The sequence below is a fragment of the Rhinolophus sinicus genome, linkage group LG16, assembly GCF_036562045.2.
Source record: "Rhinolophus sinicus isolate RSC01 linkage group LG16, ASM3656204v1, whole genome shotgun sequence".
Taxonomy (NCBI): domain Eukaryota; kingdom Metazoa; phylum Chordata; class Mammalia; order Chiroptera; family Rhinolophidae; genus Rhinolophus; species Rhinolophus sinicus.
In genome coordinates this window covers 29,341,355-29,360,209 of record NC_133765.1, presented here as the reverse complement: position 1 = coordinate 29,360,209, position 18,855 = coordinate 29,341,355, and the positions used below count along the sequence as shown (strand labels likewise).

Below are 18,855 nucleotides of genomic sequence, written 5' to 3'. Positions count from 1 at the left end.
AAGTAGATCTGCATACCCAAGTTGTTCCAAACAAACATCATTCAAGTTTTTCAAGAATTGAAGGCAGTATTAGGGATTTTTTAAACTTAAATTTAACTAAAATGAAATAATATTAAAAGTTCGTTTAGTCGCACCAGCCACTTGTTCGTGCTCAGCGGCCACATTTGGCTATTACGCAGGTAGGAAGGGACGCATGCTAGAGACAGGATTCCAGGTAAGACTTTAGGGAAGCCAAGACTCAAAGGATCAGTATGATTTTAACAGGGAGGGGATATGTCAAGTGCAGAAACATCATGGACAAAAAGAGGCAGATTCTGCTGGCTGCCCGCCCCATATCTATATCCCCTTTTCTTAGCAACAAAACTGATTTTTGTTAGGAGTGGCAGGAAACCAACTAGAAAAACCCTACATTTCCCAGCTTCCTTTGAGGATATGTTGCCAAGCCATTTCTGATCATTAGAATGTAGGAAGTAGTTGGGTGGAGCTTCCAGAAAAGCATTTTTAAAAATGGGGTTGACTCAGCTGAGATAATCTTTTGCCTTTCCCTCTTCCTCTTTCTGCATGTCTGGAATGAACACGTGATGGCTGGAGATGTAGCACTGATTTTGTGACCTTGATAATGGAAACCATGCAATAAGGATAACAGAAAAAGACAAAATAGACATGAGACATTGATAATTTGGGGTGTACTCCATGCCAGGCCGGGACTAATTTTTAAGTGAAAAGAAAATAAACCCCTACTTTGCTTAAACCACTGTTATTTCAGGTCCCTGTTCCTAGCAGCCAAGCACAATTCCTAACCAGTACAAAGTGTGAAAGTGTCAGAAGAAAAGTGAATAGTGTGGTGTGACTGGTCTTTGATATAACCATCCAGGGGAAATGATTTATTTACTGAATATTGAGAGCTTAAAAAGTTTTATTTATGTACTCATTTTGTAGATGAGAAAACAGAAAGATGAAGCAATTTGGTCAAGGCTGCACAGCTAACAGGTAGTAGATGTGGGCTGCTGTCTTGAATGGAAATAAAGGAATTATGGCCGAATCACGTGAAGGAATCGGGCCTGGGTTCAGACACAGGAACCTCGGCTGAGATGTTCAGCCCTCACTTGCTTTAGTGCCCCCAGGCCCCTGTGGGTCTCTAAACACCAACCTGAGCTCTTCTCTGCTTGGATTCACACCAATATGTATGTCCCTGTGGCCACTCCCAGACTCTGGGCCACACTTCTGGGCTTTGCCCACCCCTCAGTGAGGTGCTAATCGGTCTCATGGAGGCAGCCTCCTGGCAGAAGACCATATTCTCTACACCCTGGTACTGGGGTGCTCCCAAGCTGACTGACCCAGCAGGGAGTGCCCTCATTTTTACCCCCAGTACAGTGACTTCCCCAGGGGGCACCCACAGCATAATGGATGGAAGCCAGCCTCTCAGGGGCTGATGTTCAACTATTAGGCATTTATTAGTATGCCACTCTGGGTGTTCGTAGCTAGTGTTTATTCTGATTGGCCAGTGGCCATGCTGTGCCGGTTATTAAAGATTTTTAATAACCTGGGTTATAAACTTTGTGTCTTTGCAGTTATGGGATCTCGGGCGAGTCACTTCACCTCTGAGATTTAATGTGTTCATCTATAAAATGGGAATCTAAGACGCTGGGGGTTACTGAGGTAGCACAATCAGATCGTGCTCGTAAGGAACTTAGCAGCATACCTAGCTCCTTGACAGTACTTGGTAACTGGTAGTACCCTGGCACTATTATCCTGCTGGCGATGCCTCAGCTTGGGTGGGCAGGCAGGTCGGTGCTATTACTTCTTGGGTCTTGAACTGAAGCGTGGGACACCCTTGATATTGATCGGTCACAAGCTCTGGGCTCTAAACATCAGTCTGGTATAATGGATGGAACGCTGGTCTTGTATTTAGATGCTCTGGGGTATGGTTCCAGCTCCGTGGGACAAGACATCACTGCCAGCTCTGAGCAGCTGTCAGTGAGGGGACTGTAGGCAAAGACCCACAGGAGGCAGGTACACTGTGCAAATGGGAGAAGCTGGGCAGGTGGCGATTCAGATCTGGGAGAGAGGCAAGGTAGTGGGCATAGGGCATGGGGTGTAGAGGGTCCTCTCTTAAATGAGGTCAGTCCTAGCAGCCTGGGGTGTCTCTAAGCAACCTCATGAAGGGAAGGGAGGTAGAACATCTATTAAGCTTTTACTGTGTGCCAAACTCTCTTTATATATTATCTTACACCGTTTTTATAATACGGTTCATGGAAGGCATTTTAATCCTCATTTTATAGAGGAGGAGGTTAAGGCCCAGGGAGGGCGGTGACCTGCCCAAGGGTCATACAGCTGGGAGGCAGCAGAGCCAAAATTCAAACCCAGGTTTCACTGTCCATAGAGGTACGTTTTTAGTTCCCTGAAAAGTACCAACTTTTTGCCTATGTTGGATTTTTCTCTTGCATGGGTGCTCCTCTGTCTGAAACCTTCTCCCAAGCCCCCAACTTTTTCCCAGGCTACCCCTCCATGTCCTGCAGGCTTCAGTTTAAACATTGCCCTTTGGGAAGGTCTTCTGTGCCGCCCCCCGACTCCCCACTAAACAGGCCACACCTGTTGGTGTTACTCTCTTCCAACTGTTCACTGCATCACAAGTCACAATCACTTATTAACTTTTTGTTTGCTTCTTGCTTCCTTTATCTAGACAAGGACTTTTCTTTTAAGGAGCTCACATTTACATGGAGAAGAAAGACGCCGAACTCAGAAACAAATAGTTATCCAGGAAAGTGATTAGTGCTGGGAAGAAAATAAAACAAACCTAAAGGCTAGAAAGTGACAGAGAAGAGATGGGAAATTTAGGTGGGGTGGTCAGGAAAAGCCTTTAGAGGCGGTGATGTTTTTGATGAGATCTGAGAGTTGAGAAGGAAAGAGTCCTACGAAAACTGGGAAAGGGTGCACCAGGCAGAGAAAACAGCATGTGCAAAGGTCCTGGGGTAGGAATGTCTTTGGTGTGTTTGAGAGATAAAAGAAAACCAAGTAGCTGGAGCTTGGTTGTCCAAGGAAGGGTGGTAGAGGAGATAAGACAAGGCCAGGGGCTAGATCATAAAAGGCCTTAGAGGCTGAATAAGGAGTTGATTCATTTCTTAAGGTTTGTCTCCCAACTAGACTGTAAGTTCCATAAGGGCAGGGGCCTTTTCTGTATCCCTTCGCTACTGGCAGGTACTTAGTAAATATTGGCTGAATCAATGAATGAATGTGTTACCACACTACCTTCTACACCCTCGAGAGATTCCCTATGTGTTTATTGAGCACCTCTTTCTTCCCCAGCCTTTCTGTCTTCTATTTGGTGTCCCGTTCATCCAAAGCCCTAGCTCAGAGAACATACCCCAACCAGATGAAGTTATCTACTCAAAGGCTCAAGGGTCCCCCTTTCAAGGAGAGTTGCATCTGAACTGGCACATTTCAGAGAGCTCCCCCAAGCTTTACTGATATCAAATGGTGGGATTTCAGACCCTGGCTTATCTGTGCTCATATGCCTGTGCATAGGCCTTGAGGTCCTAGTGCCCCTCAGATCAGTGCAAGGAGGCTGCCCCAACCCACCAGCTGTTAGGAAACTCGGTCACATCAATAATTCCTATGCCTTGCTCTGCCTTGCTCGGCACCGGTTCCCCGGGGGAGTGGGGAGTTAATTAGCTTTGCTAGAAAGGGCCTGTGAAATGTTTGGAACTCTGCGGCCTGAGAACCCTCTACACACAAGGTGCAATTCTGCATTCCAGCCCCAGCCTGGGCTCACTCAGCCAGATCTTACACCTGTTCACTGCGTTGGGTGGTATTTACAAACAGTGGACACTCGTGGGTCAGCGGGAGGACAGGAATGGGGACACCCCCGTGCTGCATCTGAGTTGTCGCAGAGTTAACTTAATGATGAAACAATCACCATACATCCTCCCTTCTCCTGGGAGTGCAAATGCCTTTATAAACACCAGGCCTAGGGCCATCCAGGGAGGGCGAGGGAAGCGGTTTACCTCGGGTGGGGAGTGAGCAAGCAGTCCATTAAGGGGAGTCTAAGAGCAGAAGTTAATGGTCCCTCCAGGCCTGGGAGTTAATTCGGCCTTGAAAATAGTTCTCCAAATCCATTTGCAGGGCGCTTCTGATGTGCATGCCCCGCCCACACATCCCACTGCGCATGTCTGCTGACATTGACCTGGTCCCATCGACTCCACCACGCCAGTTGCTGACGTAGGACTGGGTTTCTCCAAGTGGGGAGCACGTTCCTTCTGTATGCAACCCAGGGCCAGGGCTAAGGTCAGGCAAGTGAGGCCCTTGCCTCTGGCCCAAATTTTAAGGGGCCACCAAAAAACTCAGTAATCAAGATAAAATCTTTAATGCAATCTTTTTCAAAATTAAGATGAATGAAAACAGCCATGATAAACAAATATCAAAATTTATAATAAAGACAGGGATCTTATCCTCGCTCACCTGACTCGGACCCCCACGTCAATGACCTTGACCCCCATTCACATGATGCACATGACTGTTGACCCTCATGATCTCAATGCTCATTCATCTCACTGTAGTCCCAGCCCTGATGCAAGATGATTTCAGGTGGCCCACATGTGAACGTTTTTAATTTTGATACCTGGGTTTTTAAAATTTTAATTGTGGCCAGTGATCCCAGGTTTACATTTGTGGGAGGGACATATAACATGTTTCTTTTAAAATACATTAATTTCAATAAATAAAGAACTGAGTTCATTTAAAGAAATTTATTGAGTAAACAGTAGCACAGGTTTGCGGACGCGGCCAAGACCCTGGTGGGGGTTTACGTAGGCAAAGGCCCTACCTGTGACCCCACCAAAGGCAGGGCCAGGGTAACTTTCTCTTCTGTTCCTCGCTGGATGAAGGCGACTTCTGATTTAAAGCAGGGACCAAACAAGAAGACCCCAGGGCTTACCAGAAGTGCGGCCTTGACACTCAACGAAACTCTCTGAGCCCCGAGCTCTCCACCTCTAAAATGGGGCTCATATACTTGCCACAAAGGACTGTGGGGTTCATAGGCGACGGTTGTAATGTGCTGAGCGGGCATCAGCAGGTCCACACGTGACTTTTGTGGGCTAAATACAGAGGGTGCCAAAAAAATGTGTCCGCATTTTAAGAAAGGAAACCTGTATTAAAATTGTCATACTCAATAGACACTGATAACAAAAGATGAATTCAAGTCACATGTGACTTCTGCAATGACAAGAGGTGCTCAAAGTGGTTCCCATCAGCGTCCAGACACTTCTGATGACGGCGATCTACTGCTTGAGCAACATTGACCCAAGTGTCCACTTGTGTACATGTTTTTGGCACCCCCATCTTATATTTTACGATTGCATACGCACACATATGAATACAATCCAGCCCCAATTATATTCACTTTTCCACCAACGCAGTCAAGGTATGTCTCCAGCTTAGTGCAAGACGAAAATATTTCTCCTAAAAGTACGTATCACAGTGGCAGGCACTGTGCTTACTGAGGCCGGCCCTGGGCCTTACAGGCAAGCACTGTAATCTTCACAATGCCACAAGGCAAGCATTATTAGCTCCATTTTATAGGTGACAAAAAGCAGGCCCAAAGACATTCAGCGACTTGCTCAAGGTCATACAGCCGGTGAGTAGCAGGGTGGAGATTTGAACCCAGATCCTGGCTTCTGGAGTCTGCACTCCTGCCACGCCCCGGGAAGTGAGATTGTCTGGAGAGCTGCCAGCCGTGAGTGATTCTGTCCCCGGTAATGGAAACTGCGACTATGTTCAGGGCCAGCTCCGGCAAGGCCCATAAGACGCAAGTGAGCGGCATGAGGACCTCAGCGTCCTGGCCTCCTGGTCACCTGCCAGTTTGGGTTGGGGCGGGTGAAATACTCAAGCTGGTTGTTTGAGAGTCTCTGGGCATTTAAGCTGCCACCTCCCAGCAGAAAGGTGTCCTTGGAGCCTCTGAGATGCTGGGCAGGTTGCTATTTGTTTCATGCTTCTGTGTTCTTGAAAAGGACAAAGAAAAGGAGAGATAAAGAACTTTGGATGCAGACCAAAGCCACTCAGGTTTTTAGCTGTGTGTCTCCTTGCAGGCTCCTCAATGAGGAAGGCCTCATAAGTGTCACCTGAACAAGGGGTCAGAGCCATTCCAGTCCATGCACGCGACACTGCAATCTTAAACAATTGTGGCTTGAGACAAAGATCCTCCCCGGGAAGGAAAATCCACGTTTGCAGTTTCCAGCTCCGGCGCTTCTTGAATTATACATGGGCAGAACCCCCTGGAAGGCTGCTTTCTAAGCCGTGAAGGGAAGACATATAATTTTGGTCTCTGGCATTCTGCTAGAACACTTGCTGAAAATGGGGCTCCTCCCTAGCCAAGTGACCTTTGCCTCGAAACCAAACAGGACGCTTGACACCTCAAATAGCTTCAAGCTGCCAGCAGAAAGGATGCTGAGGGGACCGGCTCTTCCCCTCTTTGCCACAGTCTTGTCTCCTTAGGGCCAGAAGGAACGAGAACCTGGGCTTTTGTCCCTTGGAGGCCCTAGCCTTGAGGTGGCAGCTGTGACACAAGCCACAGTCACCTTCTCCCCCTTCCTGGCTGTGAAGAGGGGAAATGCCATATCCATCCAGAAAGGGAGACTGGGCACTAGAGAAGTGGACTGGCCCAGGGCCTGTAAGGTGAAGAAGGGTCCAGCAAGTCACACTTCAGCCTCCTCTGGGAGATGGCAGCTCCAGGTCCAGACGGTTCCAACACCAGGCCGGGTCCAGAAAGGACAGTGCCAATTCTGGCCCTGTAATGGGGCAACCTGTTTCCAGTGCTCTGTAGCTACAAAATGCCACCCATCGGAAGGGGCTCCTGGGCACTCTCTGTTCCTGAAGTTTGCCCACGGACAATGGGCAGATATTCAAAGGACCAGAGTTGGCCAAGGTTATTTGGGTCAGTGGTGGCTAAGGGTGTGGGCCCTGGTGGCAGTCATAGGTTGGGAATAGCACTTTGTAACTTATTAGCTGTGCAACCCTGAGAAAGTTACTGCACCTTTGGGGCCCTCAGTTTCCCTCTCTGTAAAATGGGTTGAGCGGGTACTTCAGAGGGTTGCTGTGAAAATGAGAGGCATGAGTGCCTGCAGCACAGTACCTGGGCAGATTTTAAACGCTCAAAAAATGGTAGCTATCATGATTATCTGCATCTTTTTTTTAAAGGGAATTTTTATGAGTTTATTTGAGCCAAACTGATGGCATATGCCGGGGAGCAAGATCTCAAATGTTCCTGATTATTTGCATCTTGAAGACAAGAGATATTAGTTCCTGTTGGTAACTCAGAGGGTGTGTGTGTGTGTGTGTGTGTGTGTGTGTAAATGTATGCATGTGTGAGTGTGTGCCCATGAGTGTGAATGTGTGTGTGCGTGCGCACACACACACAACCAAAGGTCGGGAGAAGAGCATTCTCCATCCGCCCCAGACGTGGAAACCTGAGAAGGGCAAATACTTCATTATTTAGATTCAAAAGCTACTCATTAGGGGAGACTAGAGCACTTAGAAAGCAAAGCTGACCTACAAGTGTAAAATGTTATTATAAGTAATGACAATGATTATAGGATGAGGGTGTGAGCTGAGAGGTTAATGTCCATTAACTACTGTGAATTAGGGGCTTCACTTCTGCGGACACTTCTAGGCTAAACCTAAAAGTCTGTTTATTTACCTCACAGGGAGCTCTTAGCACATCAAAAAGGTATTTAAAACACAACCCCCCAACAATTAGCTTTAGGAAGAAGAGTAAATATGGACGCAATTTATCACTCTCAGAGTCCTGCTATCAGTCAGAATGCCGTCAGTTAAATAAAACAGACCCTAAGACCCACCAGAAAGATCAACCCAGAAGCAATTGGCTAATTTGCTGATCAGCAGTGGACAGTAGTGCTCAAGGGCTGGGTGACACACAAACAATTCATTCCTGTCTTTATGCTAATTCTTATAACCCACGTTACACCTCCCTTTTTGCATCAGTGGGGAAAGAATGACTCAGGAATGGGTTGTGACGATTTCACTGGCTTTGTCCATCTTTAATTGGAAAACGTAACGGTAGAAGGAAGTTGAACGCTGAGAGAGCCATGGGATCAGGACATTATTACAGGGGGACCAGCCATTCCCGTTGGCCCGGGACCTAGGGGTTTCCTGGGATGCAGGATTGTCAGCGCTAGAGCTGGGCAGTCCCGAGCCAACGAGGATGGCTGATCCCCTCCCTGGGCCCAAAGTGCGAGTGTCGGTCAATCCCAGAGGGAGTGATTGTGAGTAAAAGTTGGCTTGCGGCTGCCTTTAAGAAACTCTAGCTCCCCCCATATGGCAAAACAGACTGTGAACCCATTAGCGGCAGGAATGTGGTGTCACGTGGGATCTGTGCACAAACCGAGGTAAAGTCCAGAGAGACCTCTGATAGGCAAAGGCTCGGGGGTCCGAAAGCTGATCTCGCACAGATTGCTTTTAAGTTCCCAGAGAGCGCCTGATGGAGAATGGAGGAGCCTTGTGACACGGCAGATTCCAGAAGCTCTGCCCCCTCCTCAATACAGATCCGAGCGAGTTACATAAACCAGGCTTAACTAACGCATGCTGTGTACGCGAAATGCACATAATTCCACCATTTCAGCGGTTTCCACTGCTTCTGAGATTTCGTGTATAAATATCTATGTGTGCGCGCTTGTGTGTACATTTCTTGACATATTTACGAAGTCTCAGTTTGCCAACCTTCGGGGCATAATGCAAGAACTATTTTTCATCCTAATCTGCTGTAATGACATGTTTTATTATACTATTTCAGCTGTTTCCATTGCTTTTGCTGTTTCATGTTTTACGTATTTTAACTAATACTTTAATTTTAGTACGTTGTGCCCGCAGGTGATATCATAAAGGTTTACTTTGGAAAGTCGACAGGGACACACAGCGATGGCAGTTGAAGGCTCTACCCACACACAGCGCACGGCACAGAGGAACGTTTGAAGGCAGGCTGGGGAGGTAGGGCCTCCACTCTATTTTATCCCTGAAAGTCTGGTACCCCCAAATCCCCTCAGTTCTGGATACAGCAGGATGGTTGGTCACTCTACCAAGATGGCAGGTTTGATACTTGGATAGGTTGGTGGGGGTGTTTTGACGTGGTCTAGAAAGAGCCTGGAGTTTGGAAAGCCCTCTTTTTTTGTTTTAAACCCCAGCTCAGCAATAGTCTCTTAGATTCAATAGATTTGAATCTAAGGAAGTCACTTAAACACTCACTACTCCTGAGTTTCCTCATCTGGAAAATGGGGCGGCTGGTACAGCGTATCTTGCAGAACTGCCGTAAGGGATAGAGGAAGCGAGAAGTGTTCTGCGCCTGGCACGTGGGTTCCCTGTTCTCCAACCCAACAACGAGGGAGCTTTTGAAGTCCATGTCCTGTGGCAGAGTGAAGGGCCGAGCCACCACCCAGACTTGGGCACCACGGCCCATTTAGACCCTTTGCAGTGGGAGCTGAGGGGCACGAGGGGTATCATAATAATAATGGCAATTATTACTGTCATCACTGGTAATTATTGTTACAACAGCTTCTGCTTAGGAAGTGCTTGGTGTGTGCCAGGCAAGCCCTGTTTAAGCACTGCACTCCGCCATCCCGTTTAATCCACCAGCAGGACACCTGCTGGGTAGGTGACAATGCGGCCCCCATTTTACAGATGAGAAAACAGAGGCTCAGAGAGCTGAAGACATTTACCGAAGACCACACAGCAAGCAAATCTTCGATGGGGCATTTGAGACCACATCCGTGTGATACCACGTCCTTGTTTTTCACCATAATACCCTGCAGCCTCTTTGGCTGGAAGGAGTGGAGGTTACTCAGGGCTGTGAGACATTGAAAACAAAGGGTCAGTGGGCAGAGCTGAGACGCTTCTGGTTGCTGGACTTCAAACACCCCCTCCAGCCTGAAACACTCCTTTCTGTTCCTGACCCAAGGTAGGGTATGAGGAGAGGCCTGCTCTTTGACACCTGCCTTTCTCCTTCCCCTTTCTCTCCCACGACCCACCCCTGGGCCCTCTGGCCTCTGTGTCTATGCACATGCTGTTCCCCTGAATAGGAATGTCATTTCTTTGCCTTTACCTGTCATGTCCTCTCTCTGAAAACTCCTATTCACCCTTCAAAGCCCAGCTCCTTAGTGCCCAGGCCCTTGTCCCCTTAGGCTCCTACGAGGGGCTTCTTTGCTGACTTAATCATCACATCTGCCCAGTGCCTGACACAAAATGATGAAACGTTGGTGGACAGTCTGTTGGTCAGAAATATCTCTGCTGTGTCACTGTCCCACCCTGGGTGACAATCAACCAATGTGTCTGGACCACAGCCATGGGCTGCCACACATATCTGTGTTTATTTCTCACGGAACCGAGGAGGTGGGCACCATCATTCCTGTTGTCTCGATCAGGGGGAAGCAAACTACAGCCCGCAGGCCAGCTGCCTATTTTTGTAAATACAGTGGTGCTGGACACAGCAATGCTTGTTCTGTTATGTATGACCATGGCTGCCCTCAGGCTACAGCAACAAAGGTGAATAGTTGCCACAGAGACAGTGTGGCCTGCAAAGATATTTACCATAGAAGCCTTTGCAGAAAAAGTGTGCCAGGCCCTATAAATCAAGAGGAAGACCGGAGGTTCAGAGGGGCTAAGCAACTTGCCCCAGCTAACTCAGCCAGTCAAGGAGAGCCCTGGGGCCCATACCCCAGAACGCAAGGTCGGTGCTCTTTCTGTGCCCCAAATGCCATCCCTGCTTTCTTCCAGGACACTCCCTTATGCTCTACATCAGACTGCCCAGGAGGCTCCCTCCTTCCCTCCTGGCTTGGGGGCGCAGCTGGCTGCACAGCCACCTGGGCTCAGGTAGGGACACTTAAGGTACACTGGGGCACAGAGAAGGAAGTGGGCTGGGAAAGGGTTTTGTTTTTTTAAAGAATGAAAACGCATTTGATAAAGAATCTCACCTGGCCTACAAGTCCCGTTTTCCAAGCACTTACAAATAAATCAGTGGTGCAAAGCGAGTTAGCCAATCCTTGCTTAACTGATCTGCTGTGTCTGGTTTCAGGGGGGCCATACCCAGCACTGTTTGCAAGGGGCAGAACCATCTCTGAGACTGAAGACCGCCCCTCGTTGCAGGAGACAAAACTCTTTCCCACATCCCACCCTGAAACTCCTCTGATGTCCCCCGCCCCCACCGGGCACCCACCTTCCCCATTTTAACCTCCCCAGCTTCTGTCTTTCCAGCATCTCCAGGGGTTGGCTTCCCCACCCAGCCCCGGGGGCTGTGTTTCAAACTGAGGTACAATTACGGATCCTGTTCCCCCCTTTTCTTTTTAATAAAGCTGTTTTTTGTCTCCACTCCCCCTTCTGCATTCCTCCCATCTCAGTCTTCTCCTCCCCCCCCCTGTAGGAAATGTCTTGGATTCTCTCACTGGGGTGTAATGGTTAAATTGCTACCAGCTGATTAAACAGCACAAGACCAGGCGGTAATCCTCAGCGTCCAGGAACCCAGGGAGGCAGAGACACGGCCCTGACCTGCTTAGCCCATGCTGACCCCCCTGCGATGCGCTGCCTGGCTTCGCTCCTTTCATTTGTCCCTGGCTGCCTGAGGGAGCCTTGGGAACGGGGTGAGGGAAAGCGAAAGGGAGGTGGGGGTTAGGGGGAGATGCCTCCCCTAGCCCTGGCCCAACCTCCAAGGAATGGCTGCTCCCACCCCAGTCCATTCCCTGACCCCCTGTAAAATCACACACACACACACTCGTATACACACTGATGCACACACAGTCACACAGACACCCGGTCACACACATTCACACTCACACACCCAGGCTCTTTCTCATCTCTGAAAAAGGAAGACCTTCCTTCTGCCCACCCTCCTCCTTCTGGGGAACCTTCTTCCCACAGCTGCCCCCACCTCCCAGGCAGGATCAGGAAGGCAGAGACGTGTGGGGTCGGAAAGGGCTCTGGGAAGAGGGACGAGGAGGGCCTTGGGGATGGCAGCCTCGGGTCTGCCCCAGGCTCTGATGCCTGCGGGATCACGGAGTCAGGGCTGCCATCCGAGCCTCTGTGAGCCCAGTCTGCAGACTGGGGGCAACAGCCTCGCAAGTTGGCCACAAGGATGAAGTGAGTTAATGCACAGCATTGTGCCAGCCCGGCACAGAGCACGTGTTACCCTGAATTGTCTGGCTGAGGGCTGGGTGCAATGCAAGCAGCATAACCTTCAAACACCGGCCAGGTGGCCCTGGGCTCCTTACTGTTCTCCTCTGACCCTCAGTTCTTCCCTGTAAACCGCCCTCATCAGACTCGCTCTATGGGCCTGTCGCGACCCGATGCCAGCCAGCACATGCCCGGCTCCCACGAGCAGTGATTGTCCTGTTCTGACCCACGGTGCTGTGGGCTCAGGCTGTGGACGGATAGCTGGGAGCAGGGAGCCCCCTTGGGAAAGTTTATTTGCACGGAAAGTACAGTTCAGATGAGTGGAGAACTTGGGCTGGGTTCATCCTCCCCCACACTTACTCAGACACCAGAGAAGAGCCAGTGGGGGAAGAGGGAATTGGCTACAAGCACAAGTACACTGCTCCTGGAAGCAACCTTTCTCTTTCCATTGGGGAAAAAACCCTCTGTATTAGTCAGGGCTCTCCAGAGAAACAGAACCGTCAATAGCTACAGAGAGAGAGAGCTCTATACATGTAGTCATATCTCTACAGAGATATATAGAGATATGCTAGAGATGGGATTTAGACGTGTGGAGATCTACACTGCATGCAGATATCACCACGATGATACAGATACAGCTACATACAATATAGATATTACATGTACCTATATCTATATACCTATCTAACTACCTCTCTGTTGAGAGGAGGAGGGAGAGCGGTTTTTCACAAGACACTGGCTCATGCTATTATGTAGGCTGAGAAGTCCCACGATTTGCCGTCTGCGAGATGGAGACCAGGAGAGCTGGTGCTGTAAATTCTGGCCCAAAGGCAGGACACTGAGGTCACCGCTCAGAAACAGGCAGAGAGAGGCCCCCCCTTCCTTCGCCTTTCTGCCCCACTATTCCTGCCCTCCAGGGAGCGGGTGGAGCTCACCCGCATGGGGTAGGGCCATCTGCTTTACTCAGTCTACCCACCGAATGCTAATCTTATCCTTCAACACCCTCACACCCCCAAAAAATCATGGTTAACCCAATATCTGGGCGCCCTGTGGCCCTGTCAAGTCGACGCATAAAATTAACCATCATAGCCTCCAAGCGGGAAAGGAGAGAGGAGACAGGAATGCTGCTCGAGGGTCCTGAAGTTCAGGCCCATTTCTGGGTCGTGGGGGGAATAGCGCCCCCCCCCCCCAGATTCACGTCCCCCTGGAACCTCAGAATGTGACCTTATTTGGAAAGAGGGTCTCTGCAGATGTAATTAATGTAGAATCAAGATGAGAGCTTAGTGGATGAGGGCGGACCTTACATCAACGAGTGTTCTTCCAGAGACATAAAAGGACACAGATAAACAGGAAAACGGAAGCGGAGATTGGAGGGATGCTGTCACAAGCCAAGGAACCCCTGGGACCACTAGGAGCTCAGAGATGCAAGGAAGGATTCTCCCCCAGAGCCTTCAGAGGGAGCACGGCCCTGCTTCACACCTTGATTTTGAACTTCTGGCTTCCAGAACTGAGAGGGGAAAAAAATTGTGCTGTTTTCAGCCACCCAGTTTGTGGTCATTTGTTAGAGCAGCCACAAGAAAGAAATGCACCCTTTAAAGTATGACTCATTGGTCCCATTTTATGGATGGGGAAACCAAGGCATGGAGAGGAAAAAGCCTTTTGTCCAAAAGCACACAGGTGGTTGGAAGTGAAGGCAGGATTCAAAACCAGGTCTGTCTAGCTCCAGTGCCTGAAGCCTGTCCCACTGAGTTCATCCCGAAGGGACATTTCTGCAGGGGCGAGATGTGCTCAAAGACAAGTGCTGACTTCTTCGGCTGCCAGCAAATAGGCGATCAGGGAAGCTGTGGCTAGGGGTCCAGGAGACGGGACCTGCTGTTTCAGGTATCCTCTCCCAGGCTAAGAGTCCATGGAGGGCCTCTAAAAATTCCACGGGGGCCACTACCAGCTGTCGATGCTCTGTCCTTCTCTAAGCCAGCTTCTCAAGTCTCCCACTCCCCAGGGCTGAGGAGAGCCATGCGGAAACTGGGAGAAAGGAACTCTGGTCACATCTGGTTTGACCGGAACATTCTTTCCTTCTGCGAGCTGCCCTGACCTTGGGATGGGCAATAAGCTACTAGAGGCAAGTATTTACCTAGAGGCAAGTATAGGGCAGGCACCCAGGGCGCAAAATGGAAAGAGGCCGTCACTCACTCACAGCATCACGCAAGCGCCCACCCTGGAATTGTGGAGCCTAAGAGTGACCACCCACTTACATTTTGCACCTGCTGGTCTCACCCTAGTCCTGGCCTGCCCCGGGGGTAATTTATCAGAGGAACACAGGGCATTCTGGGCCACGGGTAGCAAGTGAGCGGTGGTGCCACACAGACCTGGGTTTAAACCCTGCGTTTAGCTATTTATTGATTGGATCACCCTGGACCGGCCTATTCTCTTATTTGAGCTCAGTTTTCTCATCTATAAAATGGGGATAATAGGATGAAACCTACGCCATAGGTTACTGTGGGAATTAAATGAGAGTATGCACATAAAGGGCCTGGCACTCGGTGCTGTTAGCTATTGTTGCCATTTTATTGCAGCTCAGAGAGAGGAAGTTGGGGGTAGCATTATGAGTAATGGCTGCAGATCAAAGGTGGCCAGCCACGTTGACCAGCCAGTTGGGTGTACCTTCAGTGTTAACAATAACTGGTAATTTCTTGTTTAAGAAAACCCCAGGCTCGGACGGGAAAGGCGAGGCAGGGATGTGTGGCTGCAACGTGAGCACAATCTTCACGTCCCTTGTCCTCACACGTGCCCGTCTGTCCTCCTGCTTGCACAGCAGCCATTAGGCTCCTCCAGGCACCGCCCGGAAGGTCTCCTGGTGGAGGAGCACTGGAGACAGAGTCCCAGCTCACCCCAGACTCAGCTCCAAGGACACGAGCCAGTCACCTCCTAGCAATCTTGTCGCTTCCATCTGAACCAGAGAGGATGCTGGGTTGGGCCTCCAGCAATAAGGGCAGGTTGGGTTAGCGATCACATCTGCTCCTTCTCCAAGCAACAGATGGCTTCTGAAGGTTAGCTCTGGTGTGAGGCCCTGCCTCGGCGGTGCTTCTGCTCCCATCACCCTGAGAGCACAGAGCTCCAGGCTGAGGCCCCCCACCGCTGCCCACTGGGTGAAGGAGGCAGGCAGTGCCTCACGTCGGTTTAACTGCTTTTACTCTTTAAGCTCATTGACTTGCTTTCCTGACCCTTGCTCGCAACCCAGAGAGAGGGACTTACATCCAACGCATGAGGCAGTTCCTATTTGGGTTTTTTCTTTTAAAAGTGTGGGGTTGCTCATTGGCTCAAGGCACTCCCCTCCCAATTTTCCAGCTCAAACTGCAGGCCCTGCCTCCTTCCTGGTGCCTGGCTTGAGCCCAGCTCCTTATCTGTCCCTCTGCCAGACTCCTGATGTGACGTTCACGCTTCCCCATCAGAGCAATTATCACATTAATGATGAGAGCATCTACCATTTATTGAGCTGTTACTATGTGCCAGGCGCTGTGCTAAAAGTGTTTCCCACATTATCTCATTAGATCCGGCAATAACCCGAAGGGAAGAGGATTCTTTTATGGATGAGCATAAAACAATTATTTTATGCAACACGATTATTTTACAGAGACGGTGAGCTGCCTGACCAAGCGAATCCATCTGGGGAAGCAGGGTTTGAACACAAGTCTGTTCGACTTCACGTTCTGGGCCCTAAACATCCCGATAAGCTACATTGTACTTTAGTCACCTGCAGACTTGTCCCTTCCATCTCAACTTTGGGTCCCCATGTCTCCCTAAGGGGTAGGATTTAAGAGAGCAGGGAGGTACAGCTATTATTTTTAAAAAGAATTATATAAATGTACAATAAATTATATTAAAAACAAAGGGCATAAGTACTCAAAATTGCTTGCTTAATTTACTACATTTTTCTGTTATCTATGTTCCTGAGATTATTTATGTCTGTCATGTGTGTGTGGTGAAAATGCTATACAATGGTATATGTTACTGCACATCTCTTCTCAGCTCTGTACAGTGACCCCACAGTGCTAGCTTGACATTGGCCGTGGCAGGAGTATTTACACCACGGTAACTGGCAAATGCTACCAATCGATTTTCCTCCAAAGAGCCAATTATTAACCATTTACCTGCACACCACTCATCGCAGCCTTTATGGGGGGTAGCACCACCCCCTTGGAACAGACGAAGCAACTGAGCCTCAGGAATGCTAAGGCATTTGCCCAAGGTCAACTGCTAAGAAATGGTGGGGCCAGGATTTGATCCCAGTTCATGCCATTTCCACAGCACTGATAGATCTTCAGGCCTACCGAAGACAGGAAAAAAAAAAAGTGCAGAAGCTCAGTCCTTCCCAACCTACCTTGACCTTCAGCTGCTGCCTTGTGTTTGGTGAGTAGAAGCAGACGGTGGTCAGAGACTCCAGCCGTGCAGAAGGCCTCTGACTCAGAGAGGAGAGTCGTAAATTCTTGGCCTGGGAAAGAGGGAGAGCAAGACAAAAAAAAAAAGACAAGTTCAAGTTTGGAACAGACTGAAGTCTCATTCTACTCACTTGGGTATTCAAAAGCTAGTGCTAAGTTGGCCAATTAAAAGTAATTTCATCTCTAGCGCCTCTCGGAGGGTTATTTAAAGAAGACTTAAAAATTAACCTTTCATTTATCACAAGAATAAAATGACATTCCCTCCTCCCCCTCAAATCGAGCCACTCTTTTCAAAATGAAGAGGTACGAAGTTAAATTAACCTTATTAATTGCAGACCTGGGCTGCAGTTCTTCTGAACTCTGTGGACCCAGCACAATTTGTTGCTTCTTTCAGTTACACGTGTATTTTTATGCAGATTCAAAGTCCCTCTTGTGAAAGAATCATGAGCTCAGCAAATATCAGGAAGGCACGAAACCCATGGGTTGGTAAATATCATTTGTTCAGTCTTTGGGAGGGCAGGGAACTTTGCCTGGGTGCCCTGGGGGGATGTGATCCTTGCTCTTGAGAATTTTATAATCTTGTTGGGGATTCATAGGTAAGCATATACTAAATGCCCGAAGAACAGTTAGAGAGGAAATGCAGTTCTAAAACAAATACGGAGGGCCATTCAACAACTATTATTAGAGAGATGCAAGCTAAACAACACTTAGAAATCGTTTTTATAAACTTTCAAGCTAGCAAAAGTTGAGGCGGGGGGGGGAACCCCCAATAATGCTCAATGCTGGTGAGAATGTGGTAAGCCAGACATTTTTCACTCGGGAAATAGTACATCCTTCTAGAAACAAGCAAGTAGATAATGGTGTTTGCTACAAATTCCTTCAGTTGCTTTGTTAGAGGCCTTTGCTGTTTGTCCATCTCGGAGCCATTCTCCCTTCTTCTGGAAAAAGAATAACAAAAGCATCCCGATACTCCTTGGGGGTGGGGGGGTTTGTTCCCTCCACTCTCCATCCTTGTAGTCCAGGGGAGCTGACTTCACCTCTGGCTGGTACATGTGTGTGACTGACAGACTTCAAAGATGGCTGCCTCTTGGCGTTCACACCCTCGTGTAATCCCCGCCTCCTGAGTGTGGGCAGAACCGAATGATTGGCTTCTCATCCATAGAATACAGCAAGTGTAATGGGATGTCGTCTCTGTGATTAAGTTAAAAATGATGGTGATTTCTGTCCTGCTAGCAGCAGACACTCTCTAGTCCCCTCTTAGGTCGCACACGTTGATGTAATAAGGAATAAGGTGCCATGTGGGGGAGCCCATGTGGCAAGGAACTAAGGGTGGCCTGCAGTCAACGCAACAGCCAGTGAGCATCTGAGGCCTTCAGTCCAACATCCTGTGAGGAACTGAATCCTGCCAACCATCACTGAGTGCCCTGGCAAGGGCCCCTTCCCCAGTCGGGCCTGCAGATGAGAGCGTGGACCAAGGGCTGACACCGTAATAGCATCCTTGGGAAAGACTGTGAAGCAGAGCACTCAGCTAAGCGATGCCTGGATTGCTGACCCAGAGACACTGTGAGATAATAAATATGGGTTGTTTGAAACTGCTAAGTGTGGGGGGAATTTGTACTTAGTAACAGGTAACCAATATAGGCTGGACGTGTGACTCAGGGCTAACCAAAGACTTGGGTCATTGCCTTTTGTTTGTTGGTGGTGGTTCAATTTAGACATAACCAATTTGCTGGGCCTGGACAGATGGGTATCCTGAACCACCTTAGGGGACTTGATCAAGAAAGAAGAAAGAAGGGATCCCTGGGTGAGTGACCGAGAGGTCCATGACCACAATGATGGTTATCCTAGGTCACGTTTCTTTGTACACTTACAACCCACCAGGCACTGGACTAAGCACTTCTCCTGTGTTATCTCATTCCATCTATGCAGCCACCACCCTACGAGACAGGTTCTACTATGCACCCATTTTTGTATGGGTTGAATTATATCCTCCCCAAATTGATATGTTGAAACGCTAACCCCTGGGACCTCAGAATTTGACCTTATTTGGAAGTAGGGTCACTGCAGATGCAATTAGTTTAGATGAGGTCATCAGGGTGGGCCCTAATCCAACATGACTGTTGTCCTTCTAAACAGGGAGAATTTGGACACACATACAGACACACATAGAAGGAAGACAGAGGGAAGAGACACGGGGAGGAGACGGCCATTTACAAGCTAACGAGAGAGGCCTAGAACAGACACTTCTCTCCGT

At 49.0% G+C, this 18,855-nt stretch overlaps 1 long non-coding RNA gene across 4 annotated transcripts in view; it reads right to left on the bottom strand.

Annotated features, from left to right (window-relative positions):
- The window catches only part of LOC109448612 (uncharacterized), a 57,084-nt gene extending 38,934 nt beyond the window's left edge, over positions 1 to 18,150 (bottom strand). For 3 of the 4 annotated variants that reach the window (XR_012492625.1, XR_012492627.1, XR_012492626.1), the window contains exons 1-2: positions 16,923 to 18,150; positions 16,544 to 16,654 (exon numbers count right to left, since the gene is read on the bottom strand). This is a non-coding gene — a long non-coding RNA (uncharacterized LOC109448612). The remainder of the gene's footprint in view (positions 1 to 16,543; positions 16,655 to 16,922) is intronic. The other variant, XR_002137553.2, reaches the window with a different exon arrangement.
- Between the last annotated feature and the right edge of the window lie 705 nt (positions 18,151 to 18,855).